Source organism: Stegastes partitus, unplaced genomic scaffold (assembly GCF_000690725.1).
Source record: "Stegastes partitus isolate 25-593 unplaced genomic scaffold, Stegastes_partitus-1.0.2 Scaffold363, whole genome shotgun sequence".
NCBI classification, from domain to species: Eukaryota; Metazoa; Chordata; class Actinopteri; family Pomacentridae; genus Stegastes; species Stegastes partitus.
In genome coordinates this window covers 381,685-388,727 of record NW_007578094.1, presented here as the reverse complement: position 1 = coordinate 388,727, position 7,043 = coordinate 381,685, and the positions used below count along the sequence as shown (strand labels likewise).

The 7,043-nt window shown below is 44.7% G+C and overlaps 1 protein-coding gene across 1 annotated transcript in view; it reads left to right on the top strand.

Moving 5' to 3' along the window:
- The first annotated feature begins 5,385 nt into the window (after positions 1-5,385).
- Positions 5,386-7,043, top strand: part of LOC103359287 (retinoic acid-induced protein 3) — a 21,587-nt gene continuing 19,929 nt past the window's right edge. The window contains exon 1 of the mRNA XM_008284547.1: positions 5,386-5,397. The gene's annotated coding sequence lies outside the window, so the exon portion shown is untranslated. The remainder of the gene's footprint in view (positions 5,398-7,043) is intronic.

The following is a 7,043-nucleotide window of genomic DNA, read 5'->3' as shown; positions in this document are numbered from 1 at the left end:
TGTGTAACACTGAGTTCCTACTGTGGGTCCTGTTTTTTTTAATATTCCAAAACTAAACTGTTCACTTTTAAATGGAACAAAAGACCAAACATCCTCCTGTTCAACGTAGAATGAATGAAATCATTCAAGTGAAGCTGCACCCAGATGCTCTAATTTCTGTTGTTGTCTGAGGCCTTCACATAAACAAACACAGGCCTCCTCCTTATTTTTTTTTCCCTCCAACACACGTGTCTTAATGAAGCTTTTCTGTTTTAATGTATTTTATTTTATTCATTCCATCTCAGAAGCGAATGCAGCATTTATCAGGTCTGCAGGCGACGACATGTGTAACGATGTAAAATTAAAGGGAGCAGAGACGCTAACGAGCTGCGGGGAATCTCCTCGCGTTGACAAACACGAGCAACGTGACGCTGCAGAACGAGGAATCGCATCAACACGAGGACCGATTCGCCCTCGGTGGGCCGGCGCGTTAGCATTCTGGTGAGCGACGCCTTGTTACGCCGCTTTGCTTCCTGACGTCGAGTCGATTCTTTCTTTAATCTTTCATTGTGTTTTTTCCTGCCTCCGCTCTCTATCTGTTTTGCCCTTTTGCTCCCCCCCAAAAAAAAAAAATCCTTTCTGGGTTGCTTCTGGTAGTGGATTGATTTTCAGGCAGTGTTGATGTTCGGATTGAGATTTGTGTGATGTGCGGGCAGTGAGGAATCTCATTACGGCAAAAGCATTCGTTCTCCCGGCGCATTCCAACGCACGGGGACGCACATTCATCACCGCTGCTCGGCGGGATGTGCTGACAGGGATTCATGCTTTTATCAAAATTGTGCTGCAGCGCGAGTGTGTCGGTGTGTGTTTCTGGGTGGTGGCAGCAGCAGCTTTCTTTTTTTTTTTTGGCTATTAATGCTTTTTCCGAGCCCACAGCAGCGTCATCATCCACCTCCTCTGTCATGACAACGTCAGGCTCCTCTGATTTGGTGAGATCCAATTAGTCTCTGCCTTGGAGGAGAAAACGCTCCAATCTAATAAGAGTCCTCTCCTAATGCCAACGGAAACCTTAAAGCCCAGATTACAGCCCCAGCTCCCTCGTTCACACTCACACAACCCGAGCTTCTCCTCCCGTCTCCAAACCTGCTGCACCTCACTTTCCCTGCTCTGGTCTTTGTGCCTTGCTGGACCTTTCTCTCTCTGCTGCTGCACTCCCACTCCGAGCAGTTGGCTCGGCTACTGACGCTACGTGGGCACCCCGCAGCGCGAAGGGAGAGTTTTGCAGGAGGATGAAAAACCAAAACGCTTCCCGAGTCAAGTTTATTCTCAGCCCGTGCGATTATCTGGTTCCCTGCAGAACGACTTCGGTTCCCTTCTTCTTGCACGTGTAAACGGGTTTATCGGTTTGTCAGAGCAGCCGAGCGAGTCTGCAGAGCCCTCGGGGAGTAATCAATTAGAATGCAAGTAATGAGGAAGGAAGATGAAATATCAGGCATTCGTCATGGGGTTAAAGTCGTGGGAAAAAAAATGCATATGAGGCTGGAAAGCTTTTGAGGATGAAACGGCATTTAGACATAATGATAGCGGCGTGCACATCATATAGAACCAGACGTCTCTGCACTCATTTCACTCTCTGCTTTGGAGAATGATTCATCTTTAAACCAAAAAGGCAAGAAGGATCTTGCTCTGTTTTGTTTGCTCTGTTAGTTTTAACTTTCTGGAAGTTTTTGGCGTTTCCTCGTCTCGTTCTCTCCTGAGCTCTCTGCAGCCTCATGTTTCTGTAAACAGCTCGTATCTGCAGCGAGGCCTCTGCTCGCTTTCTTTCTGCTTTATTCCTCTGCCTGTTGTGCACCAGCACATTTTTCACTGTTTAACAATTTTGTCTCCTGTTAGTGACCAGAATATTGCATCCAGTTGGAATTTCCCAGCAGCTTAGTCAGCACCACTGATTTTTATCTTCAGGATGCCCTTTTTTTTTTTTTCATGCATCCATTAGATGCAGCAGCTTTAAGGGGGTCGTGGAGTTCTGGAGTTTTATTCCAGCCGACTACAACCATCACAGGGCGAACACAAACATGCACGCTCACAATTACGGCAACTTGAGAATCACAGATTAACCTTTGGGCTTGTGGAAAATAGCCTGAGCACGCAGAGGAAAGCCACACAGGAACCAGCAGGCTGCAGCCCAGAACCTTCTCGCTATGACGCAACACCAAAAATGCGAACATCCTGCAGACTCACGCCGCGATAGAGGACATTGTTTTTTAAATGTATGAATCCACCGATCAGCCATTAACAAGTGGATGAAACAACACTGATCCTCTCATTATAAAGCAACGTTCTGCTGGGAAACCGTGAGTCGTGACGTTCATGGAGTTCCTACTTTGGTAGTGTTGCCCTTAAACTCTATGACTTGGGTCAAATGTTTTCCTTCCACAAGCTTCTCGCCATAGTTTGATGAGTTCTGGCCCATTCCTCCTGACAGAACTGGTGGAACTGGGTCAGGTTTGCTCCACTAATGTTCTCCAGGATGGAGATCAGGGCTTTGTGATGGCCACTCCACAACACTGACTCTGTTGTCCTGAAGCCTCTCTGTAGCTAATCTGGCGCTATGCTGAGGGTCATTGTCCATCTGAAGACCCATTTAGAGCTTTAACTTCCTGCTGATGTCTGGAGATGTTGCTTCAGTATCTCCACATGATGTTCTTTCCTCATGATGCCATCTATTGTGTGAAGGTCACCAGTCCCTCCTCCATGATGCTGCCACCCCCGTGCTTCACAGCTGGGATGGTGTTCTCAGGCTTCCCCCTTTTTCCTAGACCATGAGGAATGTCTTCTTCCTCTCCTTTCAGCCCATGTTGGACTCTCTGACCAGCTTCAGCAGCATCTTCACAAGGTCTTTAGCTTCTGTTCTGGGGTTGAGATGCACATTTCAACCAGAACACTTCATCTCTGGACACAGAACCGTCTCCTTCCTGAGCCTATGATGGCTGGACATTCCCATGGTGGTTATACTTGAATATAATTGTTTGAACAGATGGAACCTTCAGGCATCATCTGGGCTTTCCCAAATAGTTTGAAGACGTAGTAATCTGGTTTCCAGCTGTATGTACGGCATGTTGTGTGGAAGCCTCATTGCTACTCAGCAAACGAAAGCGTTACGACGATACGTGGACCTTTCGGGTCAATGTTGATGTAATTTGCAGAGAACATGATACGGCAGACATCGCTGCTGGTCCTGTGTTTACTGGGCCTTCATCAGATAAATCCAATTACGCAGCATTTCCCATGTATGTAATCCGGATCGAGGAACCTCACGGTGATTCATATCAGTTAAAAGTGTGAAAACCGTCCCCGTCGCCGCTGCTTCTCCGCTCCGGCGGGTGTTTTTGATTCGAGGTCGCGCCTGTTTTCTCCTTTTGTGCTCAGTCTGGATGTGATAATCTGCGTTCGGCTTCTTTCTCCTCGCCGAGATTGAAAGCAATCATCCCCGGTGTCAGAGCCGACGACGGCGTCCTCACGCTGCCATTGTGTGGACGGCTTTTGATGCAGCGAGCGAGCTGGAAGTTTTCACATAAGGTCAAAAATAAAATAAGTAAAACTCACTCTTTCTCATTTCGCCCTTGCTTTCATTTCTGTTTCATATAACATCAAAGCAAAGGTCCTGCTGCTGCATTTTTTCTTCTTTTTTTTTCGTGTGCAGCATGAATCTCAATGTTTATTCATCTGCTTTATATTCCTGCTTTGCCATAATGGCTGCAGGAGAGCTGAGCCGTCCACGGCATCCTTTCAGTCCTCCGCACAATGTTTTCATTGCTGTCTCAAATGAAATATGGCAAATTAATAATTGCACACCCACATGCTTTGCTGCTGCTGCTGCTGCTAACGTAGCTCACGGCTCACCTCCGTCCGCCAGGCCAAAAATAACAGGGTTTTATGGCAGAGGGAACCTTGCTCTGACTCTGAAAACTTCTACGTTTATGTGCTGTAATCCCAAGTTTTTATAGACTCACTGAGGAGTTTTAGAGGAAAAGAGGAGTAGTAGTAAAGAGCCAACCAGGAAATAACACTCACCCTGTACCATCGGCGCTGGAGAATCAGAAGCCAGACTGTTTCCTCCGTCTGAAGTGGATTAGAGTGGATAAGTTTTAGTAGGTTGATGGATCAGGTGTCTTAGACCATCTCCCTTCATCTGTGTAGTTTGATACTGACCTCTGGAATCGCTGTATCTGTCACTGAGATGCCGAGTGGAGCCTCTGTGGATCCAAGACGTTGCCTTGATGCTCGATCAGGTGGGCTGTTGGGCGAGTTTGGAGACCTGGTCAACACCTTGAGCTCTTTGTCATGTTCCTCGAGCAGTTTTTGCCATGCGTTGGGGCACATTGTCCTGCTGGGAGACATCACGACCATCTAGGAGTGTTGCTTCTAGGAGGGGGTGAACTTGAAACCAGATGATCAGTGTTGTTCACGTCAACCCGTCAGTGGCGTTAATAGATAATAAAGTTGTTAATTCAGTCGAGGCAAGTCGCTGTTCTTCAGACAACACATTTAAAACAGAGAGAAATTGGTTTCCAGTCGATAAATAAGACTGGTGTTACAACGGATTACCAATAAATGTACCTGTGTTGACTAAATAAAAGGGCAAAAACCTCATAATATCTCACCTTTCTGTCCATTACTGGGTTTAAACCATAATATTTAAATGTAAAATTAGTCAGCTGGGATAGACTCCAGCCCCCCCCATGACCCTAGTGAGGATTAAGGTGTATAGATGATGGATGGATGGATGATCCTGTGGTGAGTTACGAAGGTGCTGGAGCCCATCCCAGCTGACGTAGGGTGGCAAAGACAGGTCACCAATCCATCACAGCACCAACACTAAGACAGACAAACATGCACGCTCACCTTCAACCAGTTTAGAAGCACCAATTAACCTTTACATCTCTTTGGACTTTGGGAGGAAGCTGAAGTAGAACCCACACAGGGACAGAGACAACACGCAAACTTAACTCTACTTGGATTTCTATCATTCTGTTTTGTTTTTGTGGTGCAGCTTGTCACACCTGCTCAACCAGGAATGACATTTAAATGTTTGTGACCAAGTATTTAAAGGTTTTATATAAATAATTTGAATTAATGTGACAAACAGCCACATATGGTTTAGAAAATATCACATCTGCACAATCAGATGTTTGTTAGTTTGCTCAAAGATGAGACTTTTCGTGATGATTTAATTTATTTTTTCATATTTCAACATATCCATAAACACTGATTATTTGATTGTATAACACTGGACATTCAGAATCAATGGCATGATGAGAATTAACAGTCCAAATTTCTGTTTTTCCCCCCAGTTGTGAGTTGTCGTTGTTCAAACATAACCTCCATGTGCAAGAACAAAACCTGCTGGAAGATCTCGTACAGTGTTTCAGACAGTTTATCAAGCTCAAATCTCACAAATATCTTTACAAATTTTCACATTTTATGCAATAAAAACCTTTAAAAACCCTCCAAAAAAGGTTGAGCAGATTTTTTTTCTAAAAATCTGATGATTAGAGATGGCGTAACCCTGCAAAGGTTCCCTGTGAGCAGCATGTTGAGGAAAAAAACTCGAGGAAAACTCAGCTCGGGGAGGGCAGATGTCTGCCTCGACTGGTCGGGGTGAAGCTGAAGGGTGGAAGGAAATAAACAACAAACAAGTGAAGGTAAACAGATTAGTGCAACAGATGAGATCAGTGCAGGCAGAGAGGAAGAAAAAATAAACTACAGAGGAGAGAAGCAGCAGAAAACACAAGATAAAGTGTTCTGGCTAATTGGATATGAGGCAGAATTATAAAAGCAAAAGAGTGGAAGAGAAAACTGACTAAAAACAGCAGAGAGACAAATCAAAACTGACCAGAGCAGCTTAATCGAGGAGGGAAAAAACAGACTTCAATATGGATTAAAAATGACCGATGGTGGGGTTTAATGTGAGGACTGTTCCAGAAACACTTCAGGTTGGCTGTTTAACGTGTCTGACTTCAAACAGCAGCTTCCAGAAGAGGCCTGGTGACGACAGACGACGTGTAAGCCAATGAGACGAGATTCAGGTCAAGCTGCCCTTCAGAGAATTCTTCCCACTGTCCAATTAGTTCAGCACTTTGGCTTCTTAAAGCCTTACATAACGCTGGCACACAAAGGAAAATTCACAGTATTCCTGGAAGAATACCAACGCCCAAAATAGACAGGAGCAGTTAAGAGAACAAAACATGCTTTTATTACCCCAAACAAAGAGGCGTGAACGTCTACAGGAAGAGAAAAAAATCCGATTTCCTCTCACACCTCGACTGACAAACGGTGGTCGACGTCCAGGAGGTGAAATCAGGAAAACAAGGACACGACAGTCACCTCGAAGACACGATGACACCGAGAAACACGACAGAGAAACACTCGGAAACGTACAATATATGAAAAATCCTGTTTACCAAATGCAAAGAAAATAAATCTGCAACTCCACACACATAAAAGAAATTTGCAAGTTGCCGTGAAAGTAAAAGATTGAGGCGAAAACTGAGGGGATTCCACACTTCAAAGCCCGCAGAGGAAATGGAAAAAAGCATAATGTGTTCGCATGAAAATAAACATTCGCCGTGAATTTCTGTAAGCCCAGAATTTAAAGCGAGGGGGGGAACCGAAGCGCTTCTGTGAACTACAAAGCAGCCACGTTTTGAGGGTTTTATATCTACAAATCGAACATAACAACAAAGGCGACCCTTTATCAATAATGTAGCCCCGCGGCGGCTCTAAAGGCAGCTACAAAACAGTCCTTAATCAACACAGATGAAGAAAACAACGAGGATATAAAATAGAATAAATGGAAGAGATGGAAGCTTTGAGGCCACAACAAACATCAGAGATCCGTCAGATCAAACAGAATGAAGAGAGATGAAAAATAAAACTCGTTTAAAAACTTTACGAGGATTATTTTTAATGATGCGGCTCGTTGCAGAGCCTCGACCAGCTCGACTAACAGATCAACTATTAGATAATGGACAAAGGTTAGAAAAAAAACACAATTGTTCAGC